This window comes from Octodon degus, unplaced genomic scaffold, assembly GCF_000260255.1.
Source record: "Octodon degus isolate 3935 unplaced genomic scaffold, OctDeg1.0 scaffold00002, whole genome shotgun sequence".
Lineage (NCBI taxonomy): Eukaryota > Metazoa > Chordata > Mammalia > Rodentia > Octodontidae > Octodon > Octodon degus.
In genome coordinates this window covers 32032381-32040765 of record NW_004524578.1, presented here as the reverse complement: position 1 = coordinate 32040765, position 8385 = coordinate 32032381, and the positions used below count along the sequence as shown (strand labels likewise).

General features: G+C 33.9%; 1 pseudogene; it reads left to right on the top strand.

The window, feature by feature from the left end:
• The first annotated feature begins 251 nt into the window (after nt 1-251).
• On the top strand, nt 252-545 carry LOC101590371 (annotated as a pseudogene).
• Nucleotides 546-8385: the final 7840 nt, after the last annotated feature.

Genomic DNA, 8385 nt, shown 5'->3' with positions numbered 1-8385 from the left:
CTGATTAAAACATACTCTATGCCACCATCTTTGAATTCTAATTTCATTCTCTCCTCTGGTGAGTATTCTAATGAACACAACGTGAATTATGTAGTTTTCATAGCTACAGGGTTTGTCTTTTCTATGATTGGTAGATATATGTAGTTTTGTGGAGTATGTAACTAGGCCCGATCCAAATGGCTTAATATGTGCTTATTTGGGCTACACGTAAAGCAGCTGGTTGTATAAAGATTTCAATTTAGACAAGCGAGATGACAAAGGGAACGTCATCCTTTGGAAAGCGTGGTAATAAGACGCACACATTGTGCCGCCGCTGTGGCTCTAAGGCCTACCACCTTCAGAAGTTGACTTGTGGCAAATGTGACTATCCCGCCAAGCGCAAGAGAAAGTATAACTGGAGTGCAAAGGCTAAAAGGCGAAATACCTCCGGAACCGGTCGAATGAGTCACCTAAAAATTGTATATCACAGATTCAGGCATGGCTTCCGCGAAGGAATGACACCTAAACCCAAGACAGCAGCATTTGCAGCATCCAGTTCATCTTGAGAATTGCAACAATCACTCAAAATAAATGCTTTGGTTTTAAAAGATTAAAAAAAGAAAAAAGATTTCAATTTAGCACTCAGGTTTTGAACTGACTCTTTTAGCTTGACTTGAAGGAGTAAGCAACATAGAAACAACATGCAGAAGCCATCTTTGGTCTATTTATTAACTACTGAAACTTTCTAAAGGTATTAGGTTCCTTAGACCCTTTGCAGAGATATCTGTTCCACATTTTTAAAAAAGAGATGGCCAGCCAAATAGCTCAGCCAATTAAAGGGCCTGCTTAAGCAGATGCAGCGGCTAGGGTTCAATCCCAGGTTGCCATGCCGGCCCCGCCCTCAGGGCAAACTGAGGTGGCTATTGAGACTGGGAAAAGTGGCGTGCACCTGTAATCCTAGCTGTTGGGTAGCTGAACACAGGTGGATCGCTGAGTCTGATCTACATAGAGAGACAGAGAAAGCGTGTCAACAGTGCTTTGTAAAACCATCCCAAATCTATCTTCCCCCTTATTATTAGCCCCTTCACAAATCGATGATGCTTTAATCCAGCAATTAATGACTCCACATAGAATTGTTTGGAATATAGATTCTCTCTCTTTCTCTAAAACACATGCACACACACACACACACACACACACACGAACCAGTTCCTTGCTTTCACCTATTGCCCCTCCTTTCAATTTGAGACTATCAAAAGAATTCTTCCATTTGGTAGATAATTACTGTAGGCCAATGTTTGTTTTTTCTTAGTGTCCTTGCAATAATAATAGATTTATTTCTATAGACAAGAGTGATACTTTATTAGCCCTTAGGGTTCATTAATATTCAGAATGTATTTAATTTTATAATTGATGCTGATTTTATTATCACAGCCAAGATGTCATAGCTGTTGCCATCAATTGGGGGGTTTTTTGAAGCACCAATATGTGGATTGCTTAGGGGTCAATTAATAATACTGTGCCCAAATACTGAGAAAACTGGACCAGCAACACTGCAATCATCCATCTCAAGTAAATAGACATGTTCGGACACAAGAACAGAGTAGTATTAGACATTAATAGAAAGATAGAGGACCTAGATAAAATGACGTAAAATATCCATGAAGTATGTAGAAACTGAAGAGTCCATAAAGAGCTCCAAATAGAAATTCAGGAGATTAAAATTTCTTTTGAAATTATGGATTGCAGAAATGACCAATGTGAGGTCAGAGGACTATTGCCATTGACCAATTAATGAGATATCTTAAAAACAACACAATATGAAAAATGGAACCACCAACTCCTAGATGTTGTAAAGATTGATCAGAATAAGTGAAAAAATCAGAAAATAGCACAAATGACATACAAAATCTATTCACTGTAATAATGGTTTAAAATTTTCCATATATGGTAAAATAATTTAATATATAAAATCAATAGAATAATAGCCATGATCATAAAAGTACCTCTCCACAATAAATCAGAATCAGAGTCCTGGAAATCCAACACAATAACAGAATCTTAAAAGTAGTCAAAGAAAACAACAAATCACTTATAAAGGGAAATCCACAAGGATTATATCAGACTTCTCAACATAAACCTTAAAGGGTGAGAAACTTTAGAGTGAAGTGTTTTAGGCCCTAAAAGAAAGCAATTTCTAAGCCAAGCTTACATACACTACAAAGCTGTATTTCAAAACTGGTGAAGAAACAAGACACTTTCATGATAAAGAGCACCTAAACAAATGCAAGACTGCAAATCAGCACTCCAAAAAATTCCCAAAGATACCCTAGAAAGAGACAATGAAGTTAACAATGACAAAGTGCTAATGGAAAATATATACCAGGTAGATTAAGGAGTTAAGTAGAAAGGATAGGCAATTAGCAATAGGAAAATATGGTACTTATCAGTAATAACTCTCAACGTAAATGCTGTCAACTCCCCCCACAAAAAACCAGACTGCCAAAATAAATCAAGAAACAACATGCAAAAATATGCTGCATACAAGAAACACATGTAACCACAAAAGTAACTCAGAGACTAAAGATTAAAAGACAGAAAACAATACTCCATGCAACAGGGACCCTTCCCCTCAAAAAAGCAAATGTAGTTATCCTATGTTAAGACAAAGTAGACTTCAAGTCAAAACTGACCAGAAGTGGCAAAGAAAGTCACTATATACTATTTAAGGGAGCAATCCAACAGGAAGAGGTAACAATTACATATAGGCACTAAACGATTACTCAATTTCATATCATAAGTACTACTGTACATAAAAGACAAAAATACACATCAACATAATTAGAGTGGGAGATCTCAATTCCCTTGTGTCACAAATAGGCAAACTGATTAGATATAAAAAAGTCAACCAAAAAACTAGCATAGGAAATTACCTTCAAACAAATGAACTTAGCAGATATTTAGGAGTGTGAAACCCAGCAACTGAATACATACTCTTTTCAGCAACAAATGGAACTTTCTCCAAAATAATATCAACCAATTAGTTAGCCTCAAGTAAATATAAAAGAATTGAAATCATACCTTGCAGATTATTAGACCATAAAACAACGAAGTTAGAAATCAACAACAAAAGAAAACACAAAAATTATGCAGATGCACAGAAACTAAGCAAGACACTAACTAAATAATGGTTTACGGAATAAGACAGTTTCTAAAATTAAAGAATAATACCAAAACAACATTCCAGAATTAATGGGACACAAAGAAATCAGTCCTAAAAGGGAAAGTTACATCTGAGAATTTCCACCTTACAAAAGCAGAAAAATTCCAAATTAATAACTTAATAATGCACCACAAAGCCCTAGGAAAACAAGAACAGCCTAAATTTAAATTAGTACAAGAAAGAAGATTATAAAATCAGAGAAGAAATCAGTAGAATTGACACCAAAAATGAAAATAAATAATTTATGGAATCTGAGAATTGGTTCTTCAAAACAATAAACAAAATAGATGAGTCTTTAGTCAATCTAACCTTAAAAAGGAGAAATAAGAATTAAATCAATACAATTAGAAAATAAAAAGGTGAACAGAAAGACACTGTCAAAAAACATTAACAACTACTTCACAAATCTGTATGCCAATAAATATAGAGAATTCAGTAGTAAATCATTTCCTTAATACATATGAATGAAAAAAAATTAGCCAAGAAGATTTTGAAATCCTGAATAATCCAATAAAAAAGTATTGAAATCAATCCAGTAAGAAATAATCTATCAACTAAAAAAGCCCAGGATAGGACAAATTCACTGCTGAATTCGATAAAACCTGCAGAGAAGTTCTAACAGCAGCATACTCATTCTGGGCATACAAGGATGGTTCAACATACACAAATCAAGAATGAAGCCTACTTGGGCATGATGTATGATCCTTTTGTTAATTAGCTGCATTTTTTTCACTAGTATTTTGTTGAGGATTTTTGTATCAATATTGATAAAGGACATTGGTTCTCTTTTTTGTTTAGATCCTTGTCTGGTTTTAGGAACAAGATGATGGTAGCTTCCAGGACAATAGTCCTTCCCTTTAAATTTCATTTAAAAACTTGAGGAGTATGTTGCTGTAAGACCTTCTCTGAAGGATTTCATATCTGTTGTAATCAGTTATTCTCCCTTTGTAATATTGGGAAGCTCTGGGGTAATAACCTTACCACAGCTCATATCCAAAGAACTGGGAACTAAGCCAAACAGACAACAACATCTCGCTATTAATTAGAGGGGAAGGTAAGATCTTAGAACAGACACAAGCCAAGAACCTCCTACATACAGAAGCTGTCCCCGAGGAACAGACTTTTCCTAGAGAGTTCTTAATACTAGTGATATAGCTACCTACCTAAAGAAACTTCTATGAGTCAACACATAAAACAAAATAGAAATTTTTGAAATAGAAAATGACAAGATGCAGAAGCAAGATGCAATTTCAGACATCAAGCCCATGCCAAACAAGTCCAGGAGACAAGGAGATAGAAGGATATAGAAGACACATATCTGAAATTTTTGAAATAATGATAGTGAAGTAAAGAAACAAATCAATGAAGCTGTAGAGAAACTCTGATCAGAAATAATCTCTCAGAAAAAAAAAGAAATATCAACATTTATAAAGAAATTGTTCAGCAAATGTAGAATAGAGATAGATTTTAAAAATGGGTGATATAGGAAGAAGATCAAAACTGTGAATGATCAATATAGGAAAGAAATAAAATGTAGTTATTTTATTTCAGGAAGTTAAAAATTCCATTGAATGCTAGCCAAACCACTTAAATGAAACTGAAGACAGTCTTTCAGGCTTTAAAAACAAGATCAGGACTATCAGGTACAAAAGGAAAGCTCTCTTAAAAATGAAAAGGGATCAAGAAATAACAACTCAGCAGCTGTAAGAAATACACCGGAAAACAATATAAGACTGATAGGTATCAAAGTAAAAGCAGGATTCAATACAAATGATACAAAAAGACTATTTGTGTAAATAAAAACATAAAATTTTCCATATGTGAAAACAAAATCTGAAATACAGTTTAGTGAAGCATATAGAACTTCAATTAGCCATGACAAATATAGATTTATACCAATATACAATAATCAAGATCCCAGAAATTCAGCACAAGAATAGAATATTAAAATGTTAGAAAGAAAATCACCTATAAAGGAGAGCCCATCTGAATTGCAATCAACTTTTTAGCACAAACCCTCAAAGCAAGAAGAGATTGGAATGAAATATTTCAAGTTCTGAGAGAAAATAAACTGCAACCCAGGTTGATGGTCCCTGGAAAGCTATCTTCCAAAATTAATGGAAAAACAAGATACTTCCATTACAAAAGAAATGAAAGAAATGCATGACCACCAAATTAACCCTACAAAAAGTATTTAAAGATATTCTAGACAGAGATAAAAATGACCCCAATTCCAAGAAAAACAACAAGAAGAAAACCATGCAGGACAAACAATTAAGTAGAGGGAAAAAGCAGAGAACCAAAAACAGGAAAATATCATGACAAAGATAAGCCAATATACACCAGGTATGCCCATCAATTTAAGTGGCCTCAAGTCACTAGTCAAAAGAAACAGACTAGCAGAAAAGATCAAGATACAAAATTCAACAGTATGCTTTACACAAAACACACATTTAACTGAAAAAAGGAATTCATACACTGAAAGTGAAAGAATGGAAAACAATACTCCATGAGACAGGAACACAGAGAGGCAGGGGCAACTATTCTGTTTGCAGACAATGTGATCTTCAAACCAAAACTGATCTAAAGAGATAAAGAAGGTCACTACATACTTCTTAGGGGAAAACTTCAAGAGAATGAGATACCCCATTGTCATAAAGAAAGAGCTAGTTCAACTAGACAAAAAAAAATCATCTAAAAAATAACTGAACTGAACCAAGCCTGTGAATAAATGGACTTAGTAGATGTTTACAGTGTTCCACCCAAGAACAACAGAATACAAATTCTTCAAACTGCACATGTGGTGATCTCTAAACTATACCATATAATAGCCCACAGAACAGGTGTAAGCACATGAAAAGGAATTTAAATTGTCCCATGCCTATTATCTGATCATAGTGCAAAGAAATTGGAAATTAATGACAAAAGAAACCACTAAAACCCCATAAACACATGGAAATTAAATAATGCCCTCCTGAACAACGAATGGATCACAGATGAAATTAAAGAGATATCAACAATGTCTATAACCAAACAAAAATGCAAATTCAACTTAGCATAATCCATAGGATGCAATGAAATCAGTCATTAGAGGGAAACTTATAATAGTGAATTCTCATCAAGAAAACAGAACGAGCATGAATAAACAACTTCGTGGTCTATCTCAAGCTTATTTATTTATTTATTTATTTGGCAGAATCAGGGATTGAACTCAGGCCCTTGTGCTTGCCAGGGAAGTGCTTATTCTACTGAGCCATCTCCCTCATTTCAAGCCTTTAGAAAAAACAAACAAAAACAAAAAACAGTAAGTCAATTCCAAAGACCATAGAAGATATCAAAATATAAAGATCAGAGCAGAAATTAACACAATTGAGAATAAGAAAACCATAAAAAGTTAATGAATCAAAGAGATGGTTCTTTGAAAGAATAAATTTGATAAAGCCCTAGCCAATCTTCTCATAAAAAGAAAAAAAAAAATTCATGGAATAAAGAATGAGAAGTGTGAAATCACTATGAATCCTATGAAAATTCAGAACATCATCAATGTCTATTTTAAAATGGGTGTTTTATCCTCATAGGATGGAGAATAGAAGAAATGGATCAATTCCTAGAAACATATGAATTACCAAAGTTGAATCAAGATATAAATGTTCTAAATAACCCAATATCAGTTAATTAAATTGAAAATATAATTTAAAACTTAACAACAAAGAAAAACCCACATCCTGATGGATTCATGGCTGAATTCTGAAAGAATTTTAAAGAAGATTTAACAAAAATATTCCTTAAATTCTTTAATAAAATCTAAAGGGAAGTAATTCTCCCTAACTCATTGCTAGATGCAGTACTACCCTGATACCAAATTCAAGAAAGACACAATCAGAAAAGGGAGCAACAAGCCAATCTACCTAATGAACATAGATACAAAACTCCTCAATAAAACACTAGTAAACAGAATGCAGTAAATTATCAAGAAGACTATACACCATAACTAAGTGGGATGGTTCAAATTATGCAAATCAATATATGTAACACAGCATATCAACAGAGCCAGAGACAAAAATCACATAATCATCTCAATAGATGTAGAAAAACCTTTCATAAAGCCCAACACTCACTATAATAACAATCATACAGAAAAATGGGAATAAATGGAAATATTAGCCAGAGCAATTAGACAGAAATTAGAGAGAGAAATGAAATGAATAAAGATAAGAAGGGAAGAATTATCATTATTCACAGGTGGCATGGTGCTCTACATAGATGAACCCAAAAACTTTGCCATAAGATTTCTAGAGTTAATAACCAAATTCAGTAATATAGCTGGATACAAAGTCAACACTCAAAAATCAGTAGCATTCCTGTACACAACCAATTTTCTGATCAAGGAGATTTGGGGGCCACAGAGGAAAGTTATTGATGATGTAGAATGTGCCTAAGGAGAGTCACATGGAGAGACAACATTCTCTCAGGCTTTCACAGAGAGCAAATTGGCCAAGCAATGGCCATGACTCATCCACATGACTGACACTCACAAAGGATCTACAAACTGTGGTATAGGGTTTCAGGTTAAATCCTGAGGGCATTTGACTGAACCAGATACAAAAGTTACATTTCTTGTTATATAAGTCTTGCTTTATCTTGGTCTTAACCACCCAGCAGAAAAGTATGAAAATGAAGTATAAAACGTAAAACCACATTAATATTCTGAGCTGTAAAAATCTCAAGTCAACAACTTTGGACATTTCCAGTGTTACAGAAAATCCACTACTATTGTGTACTACTGGACTCTATTGGGAGATTCTGCTGAATTCAAGCACCTACGGTATTTAAATGACAATGGAATGGCCTTCTCTGACAAAACTAACCAAAAAAGTGGGATAGAAATGAACAACCCCCCCAAAAAAGAAATGAAGGACCCTTTTGTATCTGTATACTCAAAATAGTTAGGATATATATACAGCTCCACTTTCTTAATTCAATGAATAGAGAGGTTTATTATAATAGTGTTTGAGACAGGATATCATGTCTGCATCTTGTACAATGAATAACCACTAAGACAACAATTTGCAATGCATTAGTTACTGCAAATGTGCCAGTAATTGGTTGTGAAACTGTCTCATGGATATTTGTTTCTCAATAAAATTATTTTTAAAAATTTATATGCAGATTTTAAATACTTT